We start from the raw sequence: 22,206 nt of genomic DNA on the forward strand, positions 1-22,206 counted from the left end.
TTGGATTTCTTCCACAAATATCAAATATGCAGCATGCATTCATTTTCCACCTATATAATTGTTAAATGGGTGAAATTACATGTGATCATAAACATTGCCTAAGAGCATGCTGCTTTAAAATGAATATTACTCCTAAATTACTTTGTTCTGCTTATATAATGGAACACTGAATATTATAATTCACTTCTTAAGAAAGTATTAAAATCAGTAATTTAAATAATATTTTAAAATATTTTTGGCTCTATTTTTTTGAACTTATTCTTGCAAATAGCAATATATAAAAATGAAATGTTCATGTGTGGATCAGTAAATGAAATATTCACATATTAGTTTGTGAGTACCAGGTTATGTATTTTTTTTAATTTTTAAAATTTCTGGTTCAGTTTTCAAAGTTGTGACAGATCATGTTATTTTAATAAGTTTATGAAGAATATTAACACAGAAACATGACTACTATGACATTCTTTTTTTCTCAATGAGAACTTTTGCTAAATATCGATATAGATTCATTCTTTAAATTGATGAAGCTATTTTTTTTCATCAAATGTCTGAACCCATGGCTTCAAGTACTATATTTAAGCTGATACATTTTAAGTTACAATCTATTTAAAATTTCTCTCTCTCTCTTTTTCTTTTTTTTTTTTTGTTTGAATGTGTGAAATCTGATGAAAGAAAGATGTTGGGGTTCAGAGCTAATGTCCAAGAAAGAATTCTTGAAACATCTTTGGAGCAAAAAGGTGTTTTATTAAAGGATGAGGACAGGACCCATGGGCAGAAAGACTGCACTGGGGTCATGGAGGAGTGGCTGATTAAATACTTTCAAGTGGGAGGGGGTTAGGGACAGCTTAAGTCTCTAAGGAATTTTGGAAGCAAGGTTTCCAGGACCTTGAGGGGGCTAGCTATTGTTGGGAAAAGGTCATTTATTACTGTCTAGTAAAACCATAGTCATGAGACCCTTCAGATGTTTATCGGTGGGCCATATGCTTGGGGGCTGACTGCCATCATGCATTTTGAGGGGTAGAGATAAAAGAAGTCTCCAAAGGTATTTTTATATGTTAGACTTGCAGGATCCTGGGGGTTGTGCTAGGATTGCCTTTTGCCCTTAATGAAGTATTAACATGGAGGCAGCTGAGCTCCAAAAAGAATGTCACTCTGCCTGTTTCAAGGAAGTGTCAGTGGGCTGTAAATAGTAAGGAAATTTAATTCTTTTGCCTCTGTTTTCCACATCAAAATCCTGACCAATTATCTTTATCCTCAAACTGCAATATTTGCAGTGTTTCCTATTCCATGTCAATGTAGCCAGAAAACTGAGTCCTGCTCAAGTTCTCTCTCAATTTGTCCCTCAAATCTGATCTGTTACAAAACCTTGTGAACTTAACTTTTTTAAATTTATCTTAAATCTCTTCTGTCATCTCATTTCCACTATGGCTGCCTTAGTTTAAGTTTATAATTTCTCACCTTCAAACTTGATCCTTTCCTACTGAGACTGCCCCTCCATTTAAACCTGCACTTCATATTACAGGCAGACAGCGCTTCATAAAATTTACATTTGGCCATTTTGCATTCCTCTTTAAAACCCTTTAATGGCTGCTTGTAGCTTTCATAAAAAAAAGAAAAAGATTCAAATTATTTAGCTTATTCTGGAAAGCCTATTTCTTTATTAATTCTTCGTACTATTCATACATATTCATTCTTTCCTACAACCCCTCCAAAACACTAGCTGCTTTCTGACTATTAAGTTGTGTTATTATTGCCATTCTCAAACACATTCTTCTCTCTACTGGAAAACCTTCCCTTGTCTTTTTAATTTACCTAAATCCAATGCATTCTTTACAAATAGATAAATGCTTCTTATGCCTAAATTTGACTTTTTTTTTCAAGTTCTTTGTCAAGCAATTACCATACTTATAGCATATAATAGAACTATTAACATTTTTGCCTTTCGTCTCTAGACTAGAAACTCTGAGCTCAAGAACCTTTACATATTCAACTTTGGATTATGATGTTAGCCCTGTACTGACACCTAGGAGATAATAAAATTCAAATGTGCAAATAACAAATGACATAGTGATATTTTTAATATCCACAATTATGCATTATTGAGTTTATTTGTATACTTTTATATTACATGTTGCTAGAGACTTTATTTATTTCCTGTAGCTACATGCAGGGTTATCAATCAACTGATGTTTATTGGCAGTCAATCATTTAAGCCTAACATGCCTCAACAATTTTTGGATTCCATTTCTTTAATAACATTTCTTATTAAGCATATTGATTTTTTACTACAGTTTCAATTTAATCTCCTATCATATGCAATAAGGGGCGGGAATAAAAAGATGAAGGGCAACACAGATTTGGTCATTATTTAATCTTCATGTATTCAACAAATACTGATTTAACTGGTACAATTTTCCAGGCACTCAGTTAAATGCTGAGGAAATACCTATAAGAGACACCATTCCAGTCTTGAAAATCTTACAGATTAAAGGAATCAAAAAAGAATACAACTGCATTATATTTAATAATGCAGTATGAAAGTTTCATAAATACAGATCTTCCTGACTTGGAGCTATGGCTCAATGCTGCTCAGAATCACCAGAGAGTATTAGTACCACACTGGGCTAGCCCAGGAAAATATCAAAATTAAAATTTGAAGTATGGTGTTCACAAAATGTGTATCGCTTTCACACCACGATAAAGTTGAAAAATCATAAGTTGGAGGCCAACTATATATATATATATATATATGTTTATTTTATATGCAAATATATAAATAATAGAAAAGGGAAGTCAAATTTAAGTTGCAGAGTCACAGAAGACTTCTAAAAATAAACTAGTCTTACGGTGGAGAGTAGAGCTAGATGAAGGAGTGGCAGACAGGTATTGTTAGCAAAGAGTACATCAGGCTTGAGGTAGCATGGTATATTTAATGGAGTTATGTATAAGAGTTAGCAAAGATAATAGGTTAATAAAGGGCTTCAAATTATTAATATATTGATAAAGGGTTTGAATATATTAAAGAAAACCAGGTTCTTGCATTTGATTATAGAGGTGTACATTTACATTTATAACATATGACACAATGATGATGATGGATGGATACTTAATATTTGACAAACATTGAAATGTATCATTAAAAAATATATTTACTTACTTTGCAACACAAGAGAAACCAACATATTTATACTTATACACAAGATGATGTTTAAGTTGATTTTTAACTGCAGAATTTCAATAATAATTTTGGTTCTTTTTACAGTTTATCTTTCTCCAGTCATCTTGGTCCATATTTGCAGATAGAACTATAATTTAAACAAATAATACATCTATAAAATTTTAAGCAACTTTTCTGTTTCATTTCAAAGGAGAATAGCAAGTACCATTTAAAGGATATATAACTAATGCCAATTGATCTTACAGACCTCCTAAAGTACATACCATTCATTTCACAGTAGACTTTTCATTGCCCTCTAATTATAGTTAACTTATTCCTAACCTTTTAAATAATGCCCAGCTTGTAAGAGCTATATATTGCTGCACAATTTATTTAAAAAAAAAAAACAACTGAGGGGCAATTCTATGGTTTAAATGCTTCACAACCATCAACAATCATAAGGTTCAAAATCAAAATCTTATATAATTTAAGGCATAATAGGTCAAGATAGTTTAATATAGAAAGACAACCCATTCACTTTAACAGTAATTGTTGATTCTTACTTTATTTATCTTTCTCCTTTTGTGCAAGAAGCAAAAGTTACAGTTTAATCTAAAATAAAGAAATAGTGTCATACTGTCTTGTAACAGTATTCAAATATGCTATCAACATTATCCTTCTGAGTACTCAATGTTTTAGAGAGGGAAATTTAAGAAGGCTATTAGAAGTGATAACCAAAAGAAAAGAAGTTGTAAAATCCAGTTTTGTTGTTCCTTCAAGGATTTATTTCATTTCTGTTCAATTAGCAGGATTTTGGCAGAGGCTGGGAATTTATCATATATTTTCTTCTTAACAGTATACACTATTAAAATAAGACAAAAACACTATTAATAAAGAAAACTTTTAAAAACTTTTTTTTGTTCACTCAAGGAACTTGATGCAGAGGTATGTGAAATCAGTTATATTAATGAAGCATATTAATTGGCAATTGCTTATAAATTACCATTTTTCCTACTGAAAATGAATTATATTTATGATAGATAACTCTAGTAAACATTCTTAAATTTATATAACCAATGTTCAGATATATTTGTGCTGATATTATTGTGATTTATAAAACCTTCTTTCAATGGGTGAAATGCATTGTGATTTTACAATTTTTGTCTAAAAATAATTAACTAGCTATTGTCCCAAAGGCAGATATTAATTCCTCCCTTATTTTATTCATTTCTGTTCCTCTATGGCATATGTAAGTCTAATGATTTAGCTTGAATGTGATCCTTTGACAACTTATCAATGAATATTTACAGAGTCAACAAATATGTATGAGTTAATAGCATATTCACTCATACATATTATATGGTCTATGATTCTAGAGTTTATAGGTATGAGTTACTTTAATTTATGGCAAGAAAAATTGGCATCAAAAATAAAGACAATTTTCAGTGTATGAGGTGAACAAGGACAATATAATTTTTAGAGAGAAACAAACTGGGCAAACCATGGTTACAATATGTTATGACATTGCTTCATATTTTGGGTTAGGGTAACCAACTAGGAGGCCATCTTCTGCTTGATGGTCTAGAGTCAATTGCTTGGGACAGTGTATGTTACAAAGATATGTAATAATGACATATTTTTCAAGATCAGATTGAAGTATGGACTAAGACTCCCACCTAAGGATTATTCAATTCTCTAGGGATGAAATTTGTCCATTAACTACTTATTAGGGCACAGACTCTGTGAATATGCATGTGAAGGCAAATGATTTCTGTTCTATGGAAAAGATAACTTCAAGATAATTATCAATTACTTTTGTGTTAAACTTCACAAACTTACATCAGCATGCCTTTCCCAAATTATATAAATATCTGCTCTTCAAATGGAATTTAAGCTAGCTTTACCATCTTGCTGGTTCCCCCATTAATGAGATAAATAAATCTCTGTCCCTGTTAATTTTATATTTTTATTGGAATTGTGTTTCAACTCTTTTAAAGTTACACTTCAACAGTGTTTTAAGCTCCATACATCTACAGTCCTATACATTCCAGCAGGATATTTTGGTAAAATGTGCTATTCATTTCCAGCAATTTACCTGAATAAAAGAGGGAGCTATTATTTATACTACTTAGTGATAAAATTCTGCGTTAGAAACAGCTTTTGTTAATGGGGTGGGTGGAAGGAATTTAATTGCCTCTGCTGTATTAAGACATTTAGAGACTTTAACATAATCTCTGGTCCAAGAGAGAGATGCACCCGTGAAACACTGAGGTTACTGCTCTGTCAGTTCCTTGGTAATAGAATGTTGGCAAGGCATGAAATCTCTAAGTCACAAACTTTTTATTTGTAAAGAAAATAAAAGATCTTCCAGCAACTTACCTTACAGATTTGTGAAAAATTATATTAAATGAAGCATACATCTTTAAACTAACACAAGATAAATAGTAAAAATTTAATAAGATTTAGTTCTCCTTCCTTCACAGGAACATTTACTCTATTCCTTTTGTCCTCACTAAAATTCCCTTTTTCATTTGCTAATAAGATTTTATTCTAGTATATTTGAATATTTTATTAAACAAAGAGCTGAAAAGTCAACTTTTAAATAAATTAGAAGTATATATAATACCAATGAATATTTCATAAGAAAATGTAATATTCACCTTCTAAACAAAACCCACAAAATTAATTGTCAAGAATATGTTCTTTTTATTTCAGACTCTTAATATTACATGAAATATGTTTTCCATGACACAAATTAAGAGTATAATATACAAATTACAATCTGATGAAGAATACCCAAAAGAACACAATTACATTAACAGAAAGATATATTTGTTCATGTAATTTACTTAGAAAAAAATATCTGATTAGCCTTTAAATAATATCAATTTTCAAGACTTTGAAACAGTACATACAGGCTCTAAATATACCATTGCAACCATGTTTCCTTGAATTTACTTTCCTCTAAAATTACAACAAAGAAAAAGAAGTTACCCTTGTGCAGTGGAATGGCAGTTAAAAAGTGTTTTCGTTGCAGTTGGAGTTGACCTTGTCACACACAAAAATAAATCTTATATGAGCCAACTAAAACTTCAGTATATTTCTAAATTGGAGGTAACTTTAAATGAAAGAAATTAGGATACAATAAATCAAAAATAAATCAGAACTTAAAGGAAATGCCTAATTTCCCACTTAAATCGTATGCTGAAATTTCTTGTACAATTTGCTTTAATTACCAAGTTTATTCAGGTAGCAGTTCAAATTTGAAACTATACTTCTTAAATGAATAATTAGTATATATATATTTTTATTATTGAAGTTGTCTAGTCAAAACACTGTGGTAATTGTGTATTCCTAAGAAGGCTGTGAGGTACTTTGAATAATACTTATATTGTTAAATAAATGAAATAACAAAGCATCAACTACCAAATTAGTGTTGAGGGTCACATGAATTATTGACAGAAGAAAAGATCATGAATTAGTGGACCAAAATATTGATGGGGAACTTCACACTTTGGCCTTGAAGAATTAGGAGGGACAGAATAATTCTAAACAATCTGCAGAAATTTCAATTCTGCAAGGCAGAAATAGACAAATAATATTCAGGAAGCAGAGAATCAATCAACCCCATTGCCATAGTAGCTCTTAGTATAAGACAACAGTGGGTAATGAAATTTTCTTGTCTCTAAATCAATACCGAAAAATGCCTGGGTGCCTCTGATAATATTAATTTGGTCTGTAAGGAATTCATCTGCTTAAGTTTTGCTTATTTTTTTTTTTATTTTGCAAATATGTTACAGAAATGTTGGGGAAAGACAAGATGACATTTTGTGTTGGATTCCTATTAATATAACAGGTGTAGATAGCAAGTGAGGGTCTGTCTCTTTCACAAATGCACACGAAACAATGTTGTCAACGAATCAGGTAAAAGGCAGAAAAAAAGATAGGACTCAAAAGCTTGGGTCCTAGTGACTATTGTGTAGTACTATTAGTGCTATATAGTACCCAGTGCTATTGGTAAAAATGGAAGAATCTTGGGAGTCGGCTTCTTTGTTGGCATTAGAATATAGTTTATATATAAATATGTTGACTTTGAAGTCATCCTGTAGAGAATGTTCTACAGGACATCCTGTAGAAAACGTGTAGTTTGAAGATGTAAGATTTATTGTTCATATTTATAAAAATGTAACCAAGTGTAAAATGATTCATATGCTCAATCACTGTTATTTACTGTTTGGAGATCCTCCACATTTCCAGTTATAATTATAGTTTTGAGATTGCTGTAATTAAGTTTCAGTTTTAAGAAATCTAATTATATCATCTCTTGTACTTACGATGAGAAAGGTATCAATATCCCAGTTTTATAGACAAGAAGGCTCAAAGAAGGTACACAACTTCAAGGGCTGATCTGAGCTGGAGCTTGCTCAGCTGCTAGGTGTCACAGTGACTGATGGAACAAGCCAAAATGAAAGTAACATACAAGCCTTTAGTCACTTAGTGTAAAAATATAAGCAAGAAGCTAAATTAGAGAAAGTACCAACTCTCCCACTGTTCCATTTTTCTCCGTGAAATGGCACAAGTCAAGGGTCATATGGATCAGCACAGACGTGTTAAATCGCTAGTCAGAATGAAGTAATTGCCTCACTTCCAAGAGAAGCTGAACAAAAGGATCTTGCAGTTTTATGGACTCAGGTGGAGGAGGGGAGGGATGGGTAAGGGCTAGGAGTGGCAAAGTACTAAATACCGAGTCCAGAGTAGAAAAAAGTGTCTGCCCTTCTCCCCATAAAGAGATCTCAGCAGAGGTGCCTGTCAGAGGCGCTTCTGACATAGGTTCCTGATGGAGGTACCTAATGGAGGTGTTTGGGGTTAGTAATATAGATAAGAGCATGGCTGGCCAAGGGATCTGGAGTTCTTGACTATAACCTTCTACAGAGATGGCAGTGCACTGGCTGCACTCTAAGTCTGGTGTAGGAAATGCAGCTTTTTATTTTGCAAGGTCTGCCAGGCAAAACCTTTGCTACTGCCTGCGGTCAGACCTGAAAGATCACACATAGATTTTTGAACAGGAAACAGACTCTTCAATAATTTTGGCATAAACTGATTCAAAACAAAATGTATACCTTGGCTTGGAAAAAAAAAAGTCCCACTTTCTTCTTTTCAAGATTGCTCTCCTCATTAAAAACATTTTCAATAAATTACCTATATATTGATGTTCCTGTAATCTCTTGCAATTTTACTATTCCTTACTAATAAAATATATGTTGGAAATGTTTGTTGCAATTTGGGTTGGAAAATAGAGCTGGAGTAGAGATGTAGATGGTAGTCCCATAAACCACTTGAAAAATGATGGAAGGAAGAAGAAATTCCTTGTGTGAGAACTATGTTAGACAGCCGTAAGGTTCTGCTGCCTGGATGTACCCTAAAAGTTACTGATATCTAGAAACAAATCAAACCCAGATTTTACTAATGACTCATTGAGATCATGTCTTTCTACTTGTCTAACACATATCTATATATATGTTGCCTTAGCTCCCTCACTATATTCCAAGGTCTTTTGCTCATTGGTAGTGCTACTTAATTCATAATTTGAAACCATATAATAACCAAGGTGATATCGTCATTGGAAGTTCCCCATAAATACTATTGAGTTGAATATGGCAAGCAGTCAATAAGATCTAGAGCTTTATTGGTCCTTGAGATCAATGATTTTTTTTTTTTTGGTACATCTTGATAGCGGAATAACATGGCTGTCCATTAGTAGTCTGAATCTTGACATCAGAAATGATTAAGTGACAAATTGTAATCGAGGGCTTAAGATTGGCACAGCCAACCTGATAGGAAGTTCAAAGGAATAAATTACTAATTAGAAATGAAGGTTTCAGATTGAGATGCATTATAAAATTAAAACTTAAACTTCATCGGGATTTAATGTTACCCATAATGGACTAAAGTGATTTTCAATGTCCTTTTTGGCATCCCTTTGCACATTAAAAGTAATATGGCTGTCATTCAGCTTTGGTTAATCTGAGGAAGTAAAATGATTATACTTTGAAATTATATTTTATATAGTAATTTTTCTTTAGGTATAATTTAAAAACTGGAGCTGCCATTCGTGTGTTTCCTTTAAACAGTTTTTATCATTGTGGTCATATTTCTAATTAGAGTATGACATTTCCACCTTAAGAAAGCCTTTAGACTCAACAGGGATCATTGATATTTTAAGTTCAATTTATTGTTTTTGTGCAACAGTTTCCCACAACTGAAATATTCTCCATAACTCAAAACATAGAGATTATAGATTTTCAAATCTAATCAGTAAAATAAAAACATGTTAGGGGAATTAACATTTTTTGAGTGCCTACCACATGATAGACACAGCGCTAAAGAGTTATATTAAATTGATTAATTCAATCATGATAATCATGACATTCAACTTCAATAAGGAAAGGTGCTTGCCCTTCCCCTAATTAATGTATTAGAAACTGAGGCTAAAACACTGATTTAACCAAAATCATGCAGAGGGAGCTAGAAGTAAAGCCAGAATTAAAAGCCAGATTTTGTGCTTGCTTGGCAGTACATAAAACTAAATTGGAATGATACAGAGATTAGCATGGCCCTGGTGCAAGGATGACACACAAATACATGAAAGTTTCCATTAAAAAAAAAAAGCCAGATTTGTTGGCTCCAAAGTTATATCATTTTGTCTGTATACGAATGTTTCTATCCATGTCTAATCTTCCTTGTGTATTATATTTGAAACAAAAATGAGTGATTTTGTTATATGTTGCCATCATAAAACTATTCCAAAGTCTATATCTGTATAATAGTTTCAGTATAAATTCAGAATTTTTATAATAATAATTTGTATTTCAAATGTGAAATTATATGTTTTACTATCTATAGAATAGAAATGCTAGTATTTTAGTCAATCTCATTTTAATGCTCCAGAAAAAAAATTGATAATGTCCAGTTATCATGTGGAAAATTATCTGATTATACACTATTTATGCCTTACGTGCTGTAGTAGTAGATATAAAAATATGGTGAATTATGAAAAATTAATTTAATATAATTAACCATTAAGGTCTCAGAGGGTCAATATTTTGCACAAAGATACCTGATAAAAACACATTTCCTAAAATTATTGTGAAATACTGCTATTAAAAACTGATAAATGTGGAAAAATGGTCAATTTGTTATGACTATAATTTGCATGTGATTAAAGACGACTTTTTAAGGCTATCATTTCCATATGATGGATATTTTATTCTGCTATTCCTTTAATGAAAAATACTGCACGCTACTGACAGTCATAGTAGAGTTAGGACTGGTGTTTCCTCACTCGGCTCCAACGGCAGGTGCTGTGATATGGGCCAAAGAAGCCCCACACAGCTTACATGTTATTCTCCACACCACCTGCTTCCCTGTTGCTTCCAATCTAGACTGCGTCAGGCTTCTGCCCAGGATTACAACTAAATTTTGTATATGTCCAAACTCAACAATCTCTACAGGACAGAAACAGATACAGATTAGAAGTGAGAATACTTATTTTAATCTCACAATAGCATCAGTCTTTCTTGTTCTAGATGCTTAACTTATTTCAGAATAGCAGATGACATTTTGTTTCACAAGCAGTGCAAAGTTTTCTATTCTGAAATGGAGTTCTGCTGTAAGCACTTTAATATAATGATCACACAAAAAATAGTTAACTTACATTGAAGGATGAAAGTTTTTAATGTGCTGTGGTTAAAAAACAACAGACACCTTAACTATAGAAAACAAACTCATGGTTGCCAGAGGGGTTGGGTGAAACAGGTGACATGATTTAAGGAGTGTACTTGTGATGAGCATCTGGGGTTGTATTAAAGTGTTGAATCACTATATTGTGCACCCGAAACTAATATTACACTGTGTTAATTAACTGGAATTTAAATTAAAATGTGGAAAAAATAAAAAATAAAAAGTATTTAAAAAAAGAAGAAAAAGGGAAAAAACAACAACAAAAAACAATACACACCTATTACTATAGATCTCTAGCTCTATTCATAAGATAAAGCAACTTTTAATAAGTATCTATATATAAGAATGAAAAATACATTATAAAATCATCAAATTGGAAGGCCACATAATTTTGTATGCTCTCTAATTATTCTCTAAATTATTATATCAGAAGATACCCTTAATTTCAGTCTTTAAAATGAATTACATTGTTATAGCTATGGATATATACATGGAGAGAAAAATTATATCAAAATAAAAGTGCTTATCTCCGGATTTCAGGATTGGAAGTCATTTAGGCTTTCAAAACTTACCATGTAGTCCTCTTAATACAAAAAAGTGGGGAGGATCAAATTTAGTGCAGTCAATTATGGAGTAGAGGTCCACACTTCAATTTGGCAGACAGGGGAAACTCAAAATATGAATAGTTACAGCTGTTATCCTTTGGTAATTGCTTCAAATGCATTTTCTTAATTAGTAATAACTATCTTATCTCTTATGAGGAAGGATTTATCTTCTCCACTGTCTTTGTCTTATGTAAAATAGTATGTAACCAGTATTGGAAAATTTCACTTTTGTACATCCATCCCTGTAATCTTTCTCATCACTTAAAAATTTGTCTTGCAAATTTAATTGCCTAAGAGCGTATGTGAATTTAATTAAAGAGAAATAATAAATTTGCGATGTATAAGCAAGTCCTTGGGAGTTTTACCATGTCAAATATCTCAAATACATTAAATTAAAGCTCTCCGAACAAAGGGTGCAAGATATTCTGCACAAGCCTGCTCTTACAGGTTCCACTTCATGAAGAAAAGCGATAGCCTCCTTTAACAGAAATAAAGAGATATTTATAATTGGCTTAAAATATCATATCATGCCAGAAATCAATCCTTTGGGATATGAAATACAATACCATGATTTTGTCATTTTTTTATTTGATTATTTCTTCTTTTGTAAACCATATCAACCACACACAAATAAATGTACTACTAAAAACTGAACCTAAAACTAATTTAAAATAAACTATTATCAAAAATTACACAGAGGTACCCGGGTGGCTTAGTTGGTTAAGTGTCCAACTCTTGGTTTCAGTTCAGGTCATGATCTCATGGGTTGTGGGATTGAGTCCTTGTGGGGCTCCTCCCTCAGCGGGGAGTTGGCTTGAAAGTTTCTCTCCTTCTGCCCCTCCCCCAGCTCATGCCTCTCTCTCTCTTTCTCTCTCTCTCTCTATCTCAAAATAAATAAATAAATCTTTAAAAAAAATACACAGGAAATGGTTTTGTTGATAACATAACACTTTACTATAATATTCTAACAAACAGGGACTCCACTTAACCAATATAAAAACTGTAAATAATCTTGAACAATCATCATATTCTATAGAGTCCAGATAAAATATCTCAGATTTAAATGTTTTAAATACATGGTCATTTGGTGGTCATTTATTTAACTTAATTCTACAGGAATGTTGAAATAAAAAATGGACTAATTGGAATGAATGTATGTTTGTAAATAGTGAGAATTTAAAAATTAAAAACAAAATAAAAATTCACCTTCTAGTCATGCTTTTGTCATTTTTGTTAGTGCACTTGAGAATGAGCACAATGGTCTTCATTAATATAATTTCTAATTGGATCCACTATCTTACACAATAAAACGCGGGCCAAGAAGTCGAGTAAATTCTTATGGTCTAGGTTATATTCCAGATGTAACCTAAGGTACAACTGTGTGTGTGTGTGTGTGTGTTTGTGTGTATTTACATATAATTTTAACTGCCACCACCCCTTGTGATGCTTGATATTTCTGTGAGCATATAAGGAAACCCTAGAAATAAAGCTAGGAATGGAACTGAGGCTTTCTGCCTCAAAAATCTATTCATAAGTTTAATAAAGAAATCTTTAAGTGTTGATCTAAACAATAGTTCTCATGCTGAAGACATAAATGTCTGAGTTACATGTATTTTCACTTCATACTTTATTGAAACTTCATAATTTGGTCCTAACATCAGTGAATACTGGCATGGTTCTTTCTTTCCTATCTCTGCTTTTATTTCTTTTCCTTGACTTACTGCACCTTTTAGAAAATCCAGTACAATGTTGAATGAAAGTGATGATAATGGGAATTTTTCTCTTCTTACAAGTCTCAAAAGAAAGCTTTAAGGGTTTGACCCTTAAATATGATGTTTACTCTAGGCATTTTGAATATCTTTTGGCAGATAAAGGATGTTTATTTTATTCTGAATGTTCTGAAAATGTTACCATTGGTGATTCTTTTCTATCAAATGTGTTATTTTTTCAGCAGTTTTTGGGATGGTCTTATGAATTTTTTCTCTTAATCTTTCATTGTAAGTTGATTTTTATAATATCCACCAACCTTAGTTTCCTGGATAAAGCAAATTTGGCATGATTTATTGTCATGACCAAGATATCCCTTATCAGATTGAGGTAGTTATCTCCTGCTCCTAGTATTCAGAGAATTTTATCATTAATGAGAGTTGAAAATTGTCCAGCATTTTTTTTCTTCATTTATCAAGGTGATAATGTTATTCTGATAATCTATAGATTATGTTGTTCATTAAGGTTTAAACTAACTTTTCATTCCTGGAATAACTCTACTTGGTCATACTGTATTATCCTTTATGTATTATCATTTACATATGTTGCTGCTTTCAAGTACTAATATTTTAGTAAAGATTTTTATGTCTATGTTTATGAAAGGCTATAATTTTCTATTCTAGTAATGTTTTTGTCATGTTTTGATACCAAGGTTTTTCTGAGCTCGTAAAATATGCTGAGGTGTGCTTTCTTCCTATACTTATGGAAGAGTTTGTGTAAGATTGGTATATTAGTTCATTCCTTTCACTAGTGAGAACGTCTAAAATCTGAACTTTCTTTGTGGGGGAAGATTTTGATAATAAATACAATTTTTGAAAAATATAGAGCTATTCAGATTTTCTATTTCACCTCCTGTTGATTAATTTAACTTGAGCGATTTTTAAGCAAATTCTCTGTTATTCTAAATTCCTATTTTTAAATTTATTGACATAAGAGTGTTATGGAACACATGACTTTATAATAGGGGCACCTGGTTAGCTCAGTTGGTTAAGCATCTGTGTTCAGCTCCTGTCATGATCCCAGGGTGCTGGGATCAAGCCCAGAGGTGGGCTCCTGGCTCAGAGGGGAGCCTGCCTCTCACTCTTCCATTGCACCTCCCCCTCATGCTTGCTCTCTTTCGCTCTCTCTTTCTTTCTCTCTCTCTCTCAAATAAAGCAATAAAATCTTTTAAAATGACTATTATAGGGGCGCCTGGGTGGCTCAGTTGGTTAAGCGACTGCCTTCGGCTCAGGTCATGATCTTGGAGTCCCGGGATCGAGTCCCACATCGGGCTCCCTGCTCAGCAGGGAGTCTGCTTCTCCCTCTGACCCTCTTCCCTCTCGTACTATCTCTCCTCTCTCTAATAAATAAATTTTAAAAATTTAAAAAAATAAAAAATAAAATAAATAAAATGACTATTATAACTTTGCCTTCAGCATCTGTAATAATGGCATCTATTTAATTTAGATATTACAGGTATTGCCATTGATCAATTTTATTAATCTTTTAAAATATTAGGTTTTGCAGGGTTATATATTTTTAAATTTTTTATTGTTATGTTAATCACCATACATTACATCATTAGTTTTTTTTTTTTTAAGATTTTATTTATTTATTTGACAGAGAGAGACAGTGAGAGCAGGAACACAAGCAGGGGGAGTGGGAGAGGGAGAAGCAGGCCTCCCGCTGAGCAGGGAGCCCGATGCGGGGCTCGATCCCAGGACCCTGGGATCATGACCTGAGCCGAAGGCAGATGCTTAACGACTGAGCCACCCAGGCGCCCACATCATTAGTTTTTGATGTAGTGTTCCATGATTTATTGTTTGTGCATAACACCCAGTGCTCCATGCAGAACATGCCCTCTTTAATACCCATCACCAGGCTAACCCATCCTCCCAACCCCCTCCCCTCTAGAACGCTCACTTTGTTTTTCAGAGTCCATCGTCTCTCATGGTTCCTCTCCCCTCTTATTTCCCCCCTTCATTCTTCCCTCCTGCTATCAGCTTCTTCTTTTTTTTTTCTTAACATACATTGCATTATTTGTTTCAGAGGTACAGATCTGTGATACAACAGTCTTGCGCAATTCACAGCACTCGCCATAGCACATACCCTCCCCAATGTCTAACACCCAGACACCCCATCTCTTCCACCCCCCACCACTCCAGCAACCCTCAGTTTGTTTCCTGAAGTTAAGAATTCCTCATATCAGTGAGGTCATATGATACATGTCTTTCTCTGATTGACTTATTTCGCTCAGCATAACATCCTCCAGTTCCATCCACGTCGTTGCAAATGGCAAGATTTCATTCCTTTTGATGGTAGCATAATATTCCATTGTATATATATACCATTTCTGCTTTATCCAGTAATCTGTTGATGGTCATCTTGGCTCTTTCCACAGTTTGGCTCTTGTGGATATTGCTGCTAAAAACATCGGGGTGCACGTACCCCTTCGGATCCCTACATTTGTATCTTTGGGGTAAATACCCAGTAGTGTAAAAGCTGGGTTGCAGGGTAGCTCTATTTTCAAATTTTGAGGAACCTCCATACTGTTTTCCAGAGTGGCTGTACCAGCTTGCATTCCCACCAACAGTGTAGGAGGGTTCCCCTTTCTCCACATCCCCACCAACATCTGTCGTTTCCTGACTTGTTAATTTTAGCCATTCTGCCTAGTGTGAGGTGGTATCTCATGGAGGTTTTGATTTGGATTTCCCTGATGCCGAGCGATGTTGAGCACTTTTTCATGTGTCTGTTGGCCATTTGGATGTCTTCTTTGGAAAAATGTCTGTTCATGTCTTCTGCCCATTTCTTGATTGGATCATTTGTTCTTTGGGTGTTGAATTTGATAAGTTCTTTATAGATTTTGGATACTAGCCCTTTATCTGATATGTCATTTGCAAATATTTTCTCCCATTCTGTCAGTTGTCTTTTTGTTTTGTGGACTGTTTCTTTTGCTGTGCAAAAGCTTTTTATCTTGATGAGGTCCCAATAGTTTATTTTTGCCCTTGCTTCCCGTGCCTTTGGCGATGTTTCTAGGAAGAAGTTGCTGTGGCTGAGGTCGAAGAGGTTGCTGCCTGTGTTCTCCTTTAGGATTTGGATGGACTCCTGTCTCACGTTTAGGTCTTTCAACCATTTGGAGTCTATTTGTGTGTGTGGTGTAAGGAAATGGTCCAGTTTCATTCTTCTGCATGTGGCTGTCCAATTTTTCCAACACCATTTGTTGAAGAGACTGTCTTTTTTCCATTGGACATTCTTTCCTGCTTTGTCAAAGATAAGTTGACCATAGAGTTGAGGGTCCATTTCTGGGCTCTCGATTCTGTTCCATTGATCTATGTGTCTGTTTTTGTGCCAGTACCATAGTGTCTTGATGATGACAGCTTTGTAATAAAGCTGGAAGTCCGGAATTGTGATGCCGCCAGCTTTGCTTTTCTTTTTCAACATTCCTCTGGCTATTCGGGGTCTTTTCTGGTTCCATACAAATTTTAGGATTATTTGTTCCATTTCTTTGAAAAAAGGTGAAGGTATTTTGATGGGGATTGTACTGAATGTGTAGATTGCTCTAGGTCGCATTGACATCTTCACAATATGTATGCTTCCAATCCACGAGCATGGAACGTTTTTCCACCTCTATGTGTCTTCCTCAATTTCTTTCAAGAGAATTTTATAGTTTTCTGAGTACAGATCCTTTGCCTCTTTGGTAAGATTTATTCCTAAGTATCTTATGGTTTTGGGTGCAATTTTAAATGGGATCGACTCCTTAATTTCTCTTTCTTGTGTCTTGTTGGTGTATAGGAATGCCACTGATTTCTGTGCATTGATTTTATATCCTGACACTTTCCTGAGTTCCTGTATGAGTTCTAGCAGTTTTGGGTGGAGTTTTTTGGGTTTTCCACATAAAGTATCATATCATCTGCAAACAGTGAGAGTTTGACTTCTTTGCCGGTTCAGATGCCTTTGATTTCTTTTTGTTGTCTGATTGCTGTGGCCAGGACTTCTAATACTATGTTGAATAGCAATGGTGATAGTGGACATCCCTGCCACATTCCTGACTTTAGGGGGAAAGCTCTCAGCTTTTCCCCATTGAGAATGATATTCGCTATAGGTTTTTCATAGATGACTTTTATGATCTTGAGGTATGTACCCTCTATCACTATACTCTGAAGAGTTTTGATCAAGAAAGGATGTTGTACTTTGTCACATGCTTTTTCTGCATCTATTGAGAGGATCATATGATTCTTGTTCTTTCTTTTATTAATGTAATGTATCACATTGATTGATATGTGGTTGTTGAACCAACCTTGCAGCCCAGGGATAAATCCCACTTGATCATGGTGAATAATCCTTTTAATGTACTGTTGGATCCTATTGGTTAGTATTTTGGTGAGAGTTTTTGCATCCATGTTCATCAAGGATATTGGTATGTAATTCTCCTTTTGTATGGGGTCTTTGTCTGGTTTGGGGATCAAGGTAATGGTGGCCTCCTAAAATGTGTTTGGAAGTTCTCCTTCCATTTCTATTTTTTGGAACAGTTTCAGAAGAATAGGTATTAATTCTTTTTTAAATGTTTGGTAGAATTTCCCTGGGAAGCCACCTGGCCCTGGGTTGTTGTTTTTTGGGTGATTTTTGATGACTGCTTCAATTTCCTTAGTGGTTATAAGTCTGTTCACGTTTTCTATTTCCTCCTGGTTCAGTTTTGGTAGTTGATACATCTCTAGGAATGCATCCATTTCTTCCAGATTATCTAATTTGCTGGCATATAGTTGCTCAAAATATGTTCTTATAATTGTTTGTATTTTTTGGTGTTGGTTGTGATCTCTCCTCTTTCATTCATGATTTTGTTGATTTGGGTCCTTTCTCTTCTTTTTGATAAGTCTGGCCAGGGGTTTATCAATCTTGTTAATTCTTTCAAAGAACCAGCTCCTAATTTCGTTGATCTGTTCTACTGTTCTTTTGGTTTCTATTTCATTGATTTCTGCTCTGATCTTTGTTATTTCTCTCCTCCTGCTGGGTTTAGGCTTTATATGCTGTCCTTTCTCCAGCTCCTTTAGGTGTAGGGTTAGGTTGTGTATTTGAGACCTTTCTTGTTTCTTGAGAAAGGCTTGTATTGCTATATACTTTCCTCTTAGGACTGCCTTTGCTACATCCCGGAGATTTTGAACCATTGTGTTTTCATTTTCATTGGTTTCCATGAATTTTTTTAATTCTTCTTTAATTTCCTGGTTGACCCATTCATTCTTTAGTAGGATGCTCTTAGCCTCCATGTATTTGAGTTCTTTCTGACTTTCCTCTTGTGAGTTGTAGTTTCAAAGCACTGTGGTCTGAAAATATGCAGGGAATAATCCCAATCTTTTGGTACCGGTTGAGACCTGATTTGTGACCTAGGAAGTGATCTATTCTGGAGAATGTTCCATACGCACTAGAGAAGAATGTGTATTCCGTTGCTTTGGGATGGAATATTCTGAATATGTCTGTAAAGTCCATTTGGTCCAGTGTTTCATTTAAAGTCTTTATTTCCTTGTTGATCTTTTGCTTAGACGATCTGTCCATTTCAGTGAGGGGGGTGTTAAAGTCTCCCACTATTATTGTATTGTTGTCAATATGTTTCTTTGCTTTTGTTATTAATTGCCTTATATAAGTGGCTGCTCTCATGTTAGGGGCATAGATATTTACAATTGTTAGATCTTGTTGGATAGACCCTTTAAGTAGTTTACAGTGTCCTTCCTCATCTCTTAGTACAGTCTATGTTTTAAAATCTAATTTGTCTGATATAAGGATTGCCACCCCAGCTTTCTTTTGGTGTCCATTAGCATGGTAAATGATTTTTCCACCCTCTCACTTTCTATCTTGGGGTGTCTTTGGGTCTAAGATGAGTCTCTTGCAGACAGCATATCGATGGGTCTTGTTTATTAATCCAATCTGATAGCCTGTGTCTTTTGATTGGGGCATTTAGCCCATTTACATTCAGGGTAACTATTGAAAGATATTAATTTAGTGCCATTATATTGCTTGTAAGCTGACTGTTACTGTATATTGTCTCTGTTCCTTTCTGGTCTATGCTGCTTTTAGACTCTGTCTTTGCTTAAAGGACCCCTTTCAATATTTCTTGTAGGGCTGGTTAGGTGTTTGCAAGTTCCTTTATTTTTTGTTTGTCCTGGAAGCTTTTTATCTCTCCTTCTATTTTCAATGACAACCTAGCTGGATATAGTATTCTTGGCTGCATACTTTTCTCATTTAGTGCTCTGAATGTATCATGCCAGTCCTCTCTGGCCTGCCAGGTCTCTGTGGATAGGTCTGTTGCCATCTAATGTTTCTACCATTGTAGGTTACATAGCTCTTCTCTCAAACCGCTTTCAGGATTTTCTCTTTGTCTCTGAGACTCGTAAGTTTTATTATTAAATGTCGGGGTGTTGACCTGTTTTTATTGATTTTGAGAGGGGTTCTCTGTGCTCCTCCTGGATTTTGATGCCTGTTTCCTTCCCCAAATTAAGGCAGTTCTCTGGTATAATTTGCTCCAATATACCTTCTGCCCCCCTCTCTCTTTCTTCTTCATCTGGAATCCCAATTATTCTAATGTTGTTTCATCTTATGGTATCACTTATATCTCGAATTCTGCCCTCGTGATCCAGTAGTTGTTTATCTCTCTTTTTCTCAGCTTCTTTATTTTCCATCATTTGGGTTTCTATATCACTGATTCTCTCTTCTGCCTCTTTTATCCTAGCAGCTAGCACCCGCATATTTTATTGCACCTCATTAATAGCCTTTTTAGTTCCGGCTTGGTTAGATTTTAGTTCTTTATTTCTCCAGAAAGGTTTCTATGATAACATCCACGCTTTTTTCAAGCCCAGCTAGTGTCTTTAAACTCATGATTCTGAACTCTAGGTCTGACATCATACTAATGTCCATATTGAGTGGATCCCTGGCAGTCGGTACTACCTCTTGTTCTTTTTGTTGAGGTGATTTTTTTCCATCTTATCATTTCGTCCAGAGAGAATAGATGAATGAGAGAACAAAATGTTAACAGGGTAACAAGGTCCCCTGAAAATATACTCTAAACAAATTAGAAAAGACCGGAAGCCCGGGGAAAAGAAAGGGGAAGAAAGAAAAAAGAAAAAGAAGAAGATAAAAACAAACAAAAACAGAACAAAACAAAGAGAATGTGATCAGATATGTTTAGGCTGGTGTATAGATCAGTGCCACACACTAGATTTTGTGTGTATTTTGGTCTGTTAGAAGAAAGTGCCTCCCAAAATCTTAAGGAAAGAAAAACTTATATATGTACAAAAATAAGGGTTGATACAATGAAGGGATGGAATATGACTGTAAAGATGAATATTATAAAAAATTTTATAAAAGGAATTGATAAGATAAGAAGTCATTTGAAAAAAGAAAGAAGAGGATTAAAAAAAAGAAAAAAAAAAAGGGAGAGAATGTGATCAGGCAGGAGACTAGAACAAAGCCAAACACTAGAGATTTAGGGTATATTTTGATCTGTTAGAAGAAACTGTATCTCAAAGTTTTAAGGAGAGAACTATATATATATATGTTTAGAGTCATATTTTAGAATATGACTCTAAAAATTAAAAATAATTTTTTTTTAAAAAGAGATTGATAAGATGTTGGTTGCAAAAGTGTAAAAGAAAAATTAAAAAAAAAAAAACTTTAAAAGACTAAAGAATCATGGTAAAAAAGCCATGGATTCTATGTGCAGTATTCCCTTAGCTCTGGACTTCTGCCGTTCTCATTGATCGGTAAACTTGGTCTTGGCTGGCCTAGTCTTGCTGATCTTCTGGGGGAGGGACCTGTTGCCATGGTTCCCAAATGTCTTTGAAGGAGGCAGAATTGCCCCGCCCTTGCCGGGTCGGGTTAAGTAATCTGCTTGGGTTTGCTCTCCGGAACTTTTGTTCCCTGCAAGCTTTCGGTACAGCTTTGGAGGATGAGAATGAAAATTGCCGCCTCCCAATCTCTGCCCTGGAGGAGCCGAGAACTCGTGGCCCCACTCCTCAGTAAGCCACCAGAGAAAAGCAGTCAGTCACTCTGTCTCCCTGGTCTCCGGCCGCACTTGATGCTCACCCAGCCTGTGACTGAGCGTTTCTATCTCTGGCACCCGACTCAGTGTGGAGTCTCCAAACCCAGCAGATCCCTGTGGTGTGCTCCCGTGCTACTCCTCCCAGGGGAGGAAGGGGAGTCTCCCCAATTTTGCCACTTGTTGGGTCCCTGCTGGAGGAGCAGTGGCCCGACTGTGCCGCAGATCACAGTTTATGGAAACCCTGAGCTGAGAGCCTGTGCCTTGGCTCCGTCTCTGCAGCCAGCTTCCCTGCTCTGATACCTGGGAGCTCTGCTGCACTCAGGCACCCCCAGTCTTTCTGTGACCCCAAGAGTCCTGAGACCACACTGTCCCACGAGGTTTCCAACCCCGCTTAGCCACTGGAGCGACATCCCTCAGCGGAGCCAACTTCTTAACATTTCTGATTTTGTGCTCCCTGGCTCTAGCACTTGCCAGAAGCGGCGGACAGAGGCCCCCTCCCCCGCCGTCTATCCTCCCGAATTTTGCCTCAGATTCACTTCTCCGCACGTCCTACCTTCCAGAAAGTGGTCGCTTTTCTGTTCAGAGAGTTGCTGCTATTCTTTTCCTCGATCTCCTGTTGAGTTCGTAGGTGTTCAGAATGGTTTGATCCCTATTCTTCTGAAATCCTGAGAACAGATGAAATCCAGGTCTCCTACTCCTCTGCCATCTTGCTCAGCCCCTCCCCCGCTTTGTTATTTTTTTCTCTTTTTATTCTATTGTATTGGTTTCTGCTCTTTATTTATTTTTCCCATCTAATTAATATGGGTTTAATTTGCTTATATATTCTATCTCCTTAAGGTGAGATCTTAGCTAATTCAGGTTAAATTTTTCTTACTTTCCTATACACCATTTAAATCTACATGCACATATATGGGCCACAACTCTAACATTTT

The 22,206-nt window shown here is 35.0% G+C and overlaps 1 protein-coding gene and 1 non-coding gene across 4 annotated transcripts in view; both read left to right on the forward strand.

The window, feature by feature from the left end:
• Positions 1-22,206, forward strand: part of FSTL5 (follistatin like 5) — a 692,987-nt gene that overhangs the window by 441,255 nt on the left and 229,526 nt on the right. The window lies entirely within an intron of this gene.
• LOC114210216 (U6 spliceosomal RNA) lies at positions 9,717-9,819 on the forward strand. The gene has a single exon (XR_003609488.1). It is a non-coding gene; the product is annotated as a U6 spliceosomal RNA (small nuclear RNA).

The sequence above is a fragment of the Eumetopias jubatus genome, unplaced genomic scaffold (genome assembly GCF_037043125.1).
Source record: "Eumetopias jubatus isolate StellerSeaLion01/CBP00866 unplaced genomic scaffold, mEumJub1_p1.0 scaffold_2, whole genome shotgun sequence".
Lineage (NCBI taxonomy): Eukaryota > Metazoa > Chordata > Mammalia > Carnivora > Otariidae > Eumetopias > Eumetopias jubatus.